The sequence below is a fragment of the Petaurus breviceps genome, unplaced genomic scaffold (genome assembly GCF_028583685.1).
Source record: "Petaurus breviceps papuanus isolate PSGF00001 unplaced genomic scaffold, PetGlider_PUasm1.0 90849, whole genome shotgun sequence".
In the NCBI taxonomy this organism is placed as follows: Eukaryota; Metazoa; Chordata; class Mammalia; order Diprotodontia; family Petauridae; genus Petaurus; species Petaurus breviceps.
Window position 1 is genome coordinate 3,671,533 of NW_027187361.1, and position 8,296 is coordinate 3,679,828.

The 8,296-nt window shown below is 39.0% G+C and overlaps 1 pseudogene; it reads left to right on the top strand.

The window, feature by feature from the left end:
* The first annotated feature begins 2,840 nt into the window (after positions 1 to 2,840).
* Positions 2,841 to 3,893, top strand: LOC138149783 (argininosuccinate synthase pseudogene; annotated as a pseudogene).
* The last annotated feature ends 4,403 nt before the right edge of the window (positions 3,894 to 8,296 follow it).

Here is an 8,296-nt window from a genome sequence, read left to right on the forward strand (position 1 = left end):
TTAGCCTAGGGGCAGGGAAGATCTTTAAAATTTACATTTCCATTACACCCTGTAGTTTCTTTGAGATTTTGTCTTCCTAAAAAGCCGTCTATTTCTAGAGGGACAGAGGTCATCTCATTAACCCTCCTGCCTCTAAGTAGGAAACCATCTCTTTAGGCCATAGTAGGAAGAGGAAGTCCTAGATAATCTACTGAAAGGCTGAGCTGATCCTAGGTCTTATTGTCCTCATCAACTTTTGCCTGGTCAATTTCCATGACCTCTTAGTTGATCTACCTGGGTCAACTTTCTTTCAACTCCAGTCTATCCTTCACTCATCTGTCAGTGATTGTCCGTATCACCCCTACTCAATAAACTCTAGTAACTCCCTATCACCTCCAGTATAAAATCCTCTGTTTGGCATTCAAAGTATTTTGTAACATGCTCCCTCTGCCTTTCCAGTCTTCTTACATCTTACGCTCTCCCATGTTCTCTGCCATGCAGTGACACTGGCCTCCTTACTATTCCTCACACAAAACATTCCATTTCCCATCTCCAGGAATTTTCACTGGCTGTCCCTCATGCCTGGAATGATCTCCCTCCTCATCTCTACCTCCCATCTTCTGCTGGAAGCCTTTCCCCACTTCCCTTGATCTTAGTATCTTCCTTCTATTTATTTTTCCTGTATTGACCTATATCTAGCTTATTTGTATACAGTTGTTTACATGCTGTCTTCCCAAATAGACTGTGAACTCCTTGAGAGCAAGATGGATCTTTTGCCTTTCTTGTATCCCCAATATTTAGCACAGTGCCTGGAACATAGTTGGTCCTTAACAAATCTATACTGACTTCCTGATAAATAGCTACCAAAGTGATTTTCTCCAGGCGTAGGTTTGATCATGTCATTCCTCTACTCAGTAAACTCCAGTGTTTCATTATTACCTCTAGGATTAAATACAAACTCCTCCATCTGACATTTAAAGTGCTTCACCACCTGGCTCCAACCTACATTTTCCCATCTGTTAAATGAGGGAATTAGATTAGATGACTCTGGAGTCCTTTCTGACTAGATCTATGATATTACATTTTCAGACTTATTATGCACTATGCTCTATCACATTCTCTTTATTCATACCAAACTTGCCTTTCTACTCTGCCTCACACACTATATTCTATTCCCCGTATCAGTGCAAAGGCAAAGAAAATCAATTTCTCCCATGCCTGGGATGTTGTCCCCTCTTTGTTGTTGAGTCACTTTTCAGTCATGTCTGGTAGATTAATGCATTTGGAGCTTAATTGGCAAAGACAACAAAGTGGTTTGCCATTTTCTTCTCCACCTCATTTTGCAGAGTAGGAACTGTGGCAAAAAAGTGAAGTAATTTACCTAGGATCATACAGGTGTCTAAGGCTGGATTTGAACTCAAAGATGAATCTTCATGACTCTAAGCCCATCACTCTATCTAACATACCATCTAGCGGCTCCTTAAAATCCCTAGTTTCCCTCAAAGAAACTCAGACACCACAGCTTTTATGACATTTTTTCCTAATCTCCCAGCTCAAATTTTAATGATCTTGTATTCAGTTTGTATATTCACATACACTACAGGAATATGTTGTCTCCCCAGATAGAATGTAAGCTTTTTGAGAGGAGGAATTTCATTTTTGTCTTTCTATCCAAACTTGACAGAACAAATCCCCCTTGTTCTGTGAAGTTTGGATTCAGTCAAAGGGCCCCACTTGAGGACCTAGAAGGCCATATGTATCCTCGAGGCCTCAGGTCCTATACCCCTGGTAAGTGTATCTGATTGATTTCCAATCCACTAAGTCCTAGGTAATGAGCATTCAATCAGTTACAGAACTGAATGTTTGTCATTCTGGGTTACATATTCAACAAGAGGGAGGACTAGACAGTTCTCATGACCTAGAAACTTTTCTAAATATGAATTACACATATGATATATGATATATATGATAAAACATTCACAGCTGTATCTATAGGTGTAGATACCAAGAATGCTAATGAGGTAACCACCTGATGAATTAATAGAAGAGAAGACTAATCCCTAATCCCTAACATATTCTCCCAAGCATTCCATCCCTCACCAGCCCACATGGGATTATTCTCTGGAATTCACTAAGCAATTCCCTTTCTATTCCTAAAACTCTAACAGCAGACCCCCTGCTCCTTCCCTTACTCTAACATTCTGTGCCAACAAGCAACAGACCTTAACTCTGCCTATTCCTACCCTAGAAGAGTTAAAAGAAAATGGAAGTATGATCTTCCTGGGATAAGATTCATGCCCTGCTCCATAGCTATACTCAGTCAGAGAATTAAAGAACAGAGGGATTGGGGGTATGGTGATTGTATGTGTGTGTGGCTCCACCAGGCCTGATAAAATGGAAGCTGACATATAGCTGAGGCCAGTTCTGTCCTTCTAGAAATCTAGAGGCAGAGACAAAAACCATTGAAAGTCAATTTCCAATGTAGGGGAAAGCCGAGACAGCTTTGACCGCCAATCTCAAGGACAGGGAGTCAGAAAATGAGTGTGGAAGAATGTAAAAGTAAAAAACATTATTGGTTACCAAAGGTCCCAGGAAGAAGAAGAAATCTCCATTAAAGAACCAAATACAGGCAGATAAAACAACAAGGGAAATAATAATAGCTAAAGGAATAAAGTTTCCACAATGGTCAAATGAGTCAAAAAAAACCATACCTTTGAATGAATATTGTAGAGTCCATTGTCCTTGCCTCTGGAGCCAGTCTGATGCCTCTGCCTTCATCAAGTGCTAAAAAAAAGGTCAGGAAAGGTCATTGTGATTCTTAGGGATCTGGGGATATCCTGTATATAGCCTAATTCCTGGTATGGTTGAAGAAACAGGGCTATGATGTTATTGCCTATATGGCTAACAGTAGACAGAAGGAAGAATTTGAAGGGGTCAGGAAGAAGGCCTTTAAGGCTTGAGGCCAAAATGGTTTTCATTGAGCCTATCAGTCTGGAGTTTGTAGACTAGTTCATCTTGTGAGCTGTCCAGTCCAGTGCCCTATGTCAAGAATGATATCTCTTGGGCACCTCCCTTGCCAGATCCTGAATTGCCTGAAAACAGGTGAAAATTGTCTGCTGGGAAGGGGCCAAGTGTGTGGCCAACATTGCTTCAGGAAAGGGGAATGCCCAGATCTGTCTGAAGCTCAATCATTAATTCACACCTAAGATTAAGTTCATTGTTCCCCAGAGGATGCCCAAATTCATATACAGTTTCAAAGTACATAATGGCTTGATGGAGTATGCCAAACAACATGTAATACCAGTCCTGTTATCCCCTAGAAACCATGGAGAATGGGTGTTCCCCATCAGCTACAAAGCTGGAGTTCTGGAGAATTCCAAGAACCAGACCTTTCATGACCTTTACACAAAGACCCACAACTCTACAAAGACTCTTAATAGCCCAAGGGAACCAATGTCAAAGATGGTACATCCCACCACATATCATTGGAGCTTTTCCTCTACATGAATGAAATAATGACAGAACATGGAGTCAGCTGAATTGGCATTGTGGAGAGCTTACTTCATTTTGAATGAAGTCCGTAAGTACTGATGAAATTCAGTGGGAGTGATCTACTTACCATGCTCAGTGAGAAATTCAGGTTTTCACCATGGATCGTAAAGTCACAAAATCAAATGGCCTGGGCTTGAAATTCTCTGAAATTGTATATAACAGTTCCCGTCACAGCCCTGAGTAGGAGTTCATCCCCCACTGCATTGCCAAGCCCTAGTAAGGCATTAAGGGCAAGGTATAAGTGTCAGGATTCAAAGGTCAGTCCTACATTCTGGGCTAAGGAGGCTTTTCAGTGATTATTCAATGAAGAACTGGTGAGAATGATTGTGTGTGTGACTATAAGACTTTGGATAAAGAGATGATGGCTCTCTGATGACATTGGCTCTATCAGCATCTGCTTCCTCAGGCTAAATGAATACCAGATGGAGTGGCATGTTTCCTTTTAAACATCTTTACCTCCTCTTTATTTCTAACATTGCTTTTACCTGGCTTTTTGCATTTTATTGATTTCTTAGTTGAGCTGCAATTGAAACATCTCAGAGACAGAAGATCTGGATTTGACAGTTTTTGGAGTGACACTATTACTAACCAGTTGTGTGACAATGGCAAATCATTTTATCTCTCTAAACCTGTTTCCTAATCTATATAATGGAAATAATAACATTTGTTCTTTCTAACTCAAAGCATTATTTTTAAAAGTGCATCAACCATAAAATGCTATATACATGCATTATTAAGAAAAATAGTACATACTCAATGCCCATTTTTACTAGTGAAGTTATCTTTGGTGCCTTATGCCCAACACACACACACACACACACACACACACACACACACACACACACACATGCATAATGTAATGCCAAACAAAGGCAACTTCCCAAGGTTCAAAATACCAGCACAGCTGCTCTCCATTTTATTCAGTGACAAATTAAGAACAGAGAGAAACAAAATATAGCATAATTCAAAATACCAAGTGTAATTCAATAATCTCCAAGTGCTACCCCACCCCTGGACATTACATTCATTTAATCAATCACAAAGTCCCTCTTCTAAATATTATTCCACCCCTAGGCTGTACATTCATTTAGTCCATCACAAAGCCCCTCTTTTCAAATGGAGCTTAGTTTCCAATCATAAGTAAAGTACATTCATTTGTTCAATCACAGAGAACAAAAAAGTCAAAAGTTCCCCACCCTTGGATCACACACACCACTTTGTAAAGTAAGAGTGAACAACTATTAGATTTCACATCTTCACGGCGAAACAATATTTCTTGTTGCCTAGGTCACTATCAAACCAAGTACTTTAACACCTTACTTTGCTTCTCCTGTGAGCCATCTTTCCATTTAGCTGCAACCACTTACTTTCTTCTGGTTTCATTTATAAGGAGAACATCAAGTTTGATATGATTTGTTTCCCCTAGTAATATGCCCACTTGTTGGTCCTTGGATATCAGTCATATTTATGGTTCTAACAGTCAATTTTAAATTTATAGATAGTTTAAATATTGTGTCATTCTTAGCACCCTCAAACTCCCCTTTCTGCCATTGCTGCAAGCAGTAAACAAGCTAATGAGATCTTAGCACACCTCTGTTGTGTGCTAAAAATTCATACTACAGCTTAAATACATCTTCACTGAGTCCCCAAATGTGTTACAGCTGCTCAATCACTATTGGAACCATCTTCAAGGTACCATCTGAATAGCAAATCTTGGAGCATCTCAGAATTTGCAGGTAGACATGCACGTAATATCTATGTATTTTGTAGCTGTCTATATGTCAGTCTCTGTCTCCCTGTCTTTGTTGCTATATATCTCTGTGTGATAGGCTTCAAGTCAAAGGACTCTTCTACTTCACCAGTATTCTGATGGAAGCAGAATGTCCCAGTGATAGCTAGTGATGATATGCCCTGCTTTTTGTTTATTTATTTTATATAAACTTTCCACAACATGTGTCTCTTATGAATAGAGGGAGGTACGCTACCACAATTTGGCCAATTCCAACTCCATCAACATTCATTTCAATTCAACAAGCATTTATCAGGTATCAACTATGTGTGAGGGGCTGTTCTTTGCACAGGGTATACAAAGATAAAGGAAAAGATAATCCCTTTCTGCAGGAACTTCCATTTTTCCCTGGGTTGGGGTAGAGGTAGGAAATATTATTTGTAATAAATAAATAGAGAGATAAATGAGTGAATGAATAAATAAACAAATAGATACACAGATGAATGAACAAGACACATATACAAATAAATGGATACATAAAAAGATAGATGATTGAATGAATAAATTAATTAATAAATGGATGGATGGATGGATGAATATGTAAATAAATGGAAGATACTTTAAGGAAAGTGTGAAAATTAACACTTAGCGAATCAAGGGTGGCTTCCTGTAGGATGTAGCATCTGAGCTGGACCTGGAAGGAAACTCTGTTCCTAAAGGAGGAGATGAATGAAGAATACATTCACAGAGACAACCTGTAAGAAGACTCATTGGGGAAAAACAGAATAACAAGTTTGGGGAACAGTGATTAGACCTTTTAGGTAGGAAGTGGGATATAGTATTCATGAAAAGGAGTGATGCAAAGTAGGTATGGAAAGATAAACTAGAGCCATATTGAGGAAGACTTTACATGTCAAAGAGGCATCTAGGTGGTAGAATTTAGGATAAAACTTAGGACTTTGGGTCAGGAGGACCTCAGAATCCTGACTGAAACATTTAATTGCTGTGTGACCTTGGACAAGTCACCAAATCTGTGCTTTAGTTTCCTCATCTGTAAAATGGAGATAAAATCAGTACCTAACTCACAGGGTTGAGGTGAAGATCAGATAAGTAAACATATGTTCAGTACATATGCAAATCTGAAAATGCTATGTAAATCTTAGCTATTATCATTATTATTTTTATTTAAGAAATTGGGGTTAACTAACTTGCTCAAGGTTACATGGCCAGTTATTTCTGGGTGTGTTACTAAGTATCAGAGCCCGGATTCGATCCCCAGGTCATCCTGACTCTGGGACAAGTGCTCTTACTTGTTGTGCTACCTGGCTGCCCCAGCTATTATCATTATTAAATTAGGACCTTAATATTGTATATTTCTTGGAAATAATAGGGATTGACTAAATACTGAGCAATGGAGTGACATGGTAAGAGTTGTAGTAGAGTGAGATTATTTTGACACTTGGTTGGTTGGTAAACTGGAGAGGAAAGAAACTGTGAGCAGGTCATATGGTCATAGAATGATAAATTTAAAATGAGAGGGAACCTTAGACAATTGTTCCTATTTTACAGATGAGGAAACTGAGGTACAGAACGATTCAGTGACTTGTCCAGGGTCACCCAACTAGGAACTGAACCCAGATATTCACTCTAAATCCAATGCTCTCTCCATTCCACCTTTCTGCCTTTAGAATGTGTTTACAAAAATAGCTTCCACAGTACTCTCTTCTTGTATAACCTTCATGATTACATTTATTCTAATGATTATACATTTGCTCCAGTTACAATTGACATCATATAGTGATAATTATTCACTTGTGATACATCTGATCAATTTTTGGTTTTGCTAACAAATTTGTATTGTACATCTGGGAGTCAGTTGACACTTAGATAAATTGCTACAATAGCAACACAATATATAAAATTGGTCACATCAACTTCAAGTAACAAGTGGTATCACTCCAGTTTGCCTAGTTGGCTACTTGAAATTGCATGAGAGTTAGTGCAGATTGTCTGCAGTACCTGAAGACAGGGCAGAGAGTTTTAGAAGAATTATCTCTAGCCTAACTGTAAAATGATTTTACACACATTGACCTAGACCTGGCACTTTCCATCTCTATTCCACAGGCTATGGAACCACTCATTAATTCATTCATGGAGCTTTGATGTTTAGTTTCATGGGGAAAACTAAAAACTCTGGGTTGCAATCCCCATGTTGTCACTGACTGCCTGTGCCATCTTGAAGAAGTCACTTCATCTGTCTGGGACTGATTGTCTTAAAGTAAATGTGAATGTTAAATTTTCATCTGCTAAATGAAAACATTGAGCTAATTAGAGTTTGATTTATCTTCCAGTTCTAAATTTATGATCCTATAATAAACTGATTGGTTATTTGTTTAGATATCCCTACACTTTACTAGGGTAAATTTGTCTAGCCCAATCCAATCCAAAAAATCATTTATTAGCACTTATTATACTCCAGGCACTGTGCTAAACACTATGGTTTCAATAAATAAATAAATATATGGAAATTTAAAAAAAGACAGTCGCACTCAAGGAGCTTACAATCTGATGGGGAAAGACAACTCACAAAAGGAGATAGGAAAGCAGGTATGGAAGGGGGTAGGGATAGGAACTAGGGAGCATCTTATTTTATGGAGCTGGAAAATATAGGCTGCTGTTTGCTTGCTGTTTGTCCTTCATTCTTAAATAGGACCATGAAATCAGGGAGGGGATGCCATGGCATGCAAATGATTTGGGTTTAAGTGAAGGTGGGCTGTGCAAAGTCACCAGCCTTGCTTTCTCCTCTGGAGCCATCTGGGTCCAGTTGTAGGATATAGATCAGAACAACTGGAAATGCCCTAGAATACAGTGGGGGACCCAGGGTAGGGTAGCAGAAGAGTTGAGGGAGACCAAGAGTCCAGTTTCTGCCTTCCAAAAAGAAAGGCATTAGGAGCAGTTTGGTACCATATTCTCCAGCCCTCTAATCAGAAGGGAAAAGAAGTTGAGGAAGGCTAGGTTAGTAAACCCCATGGTGAT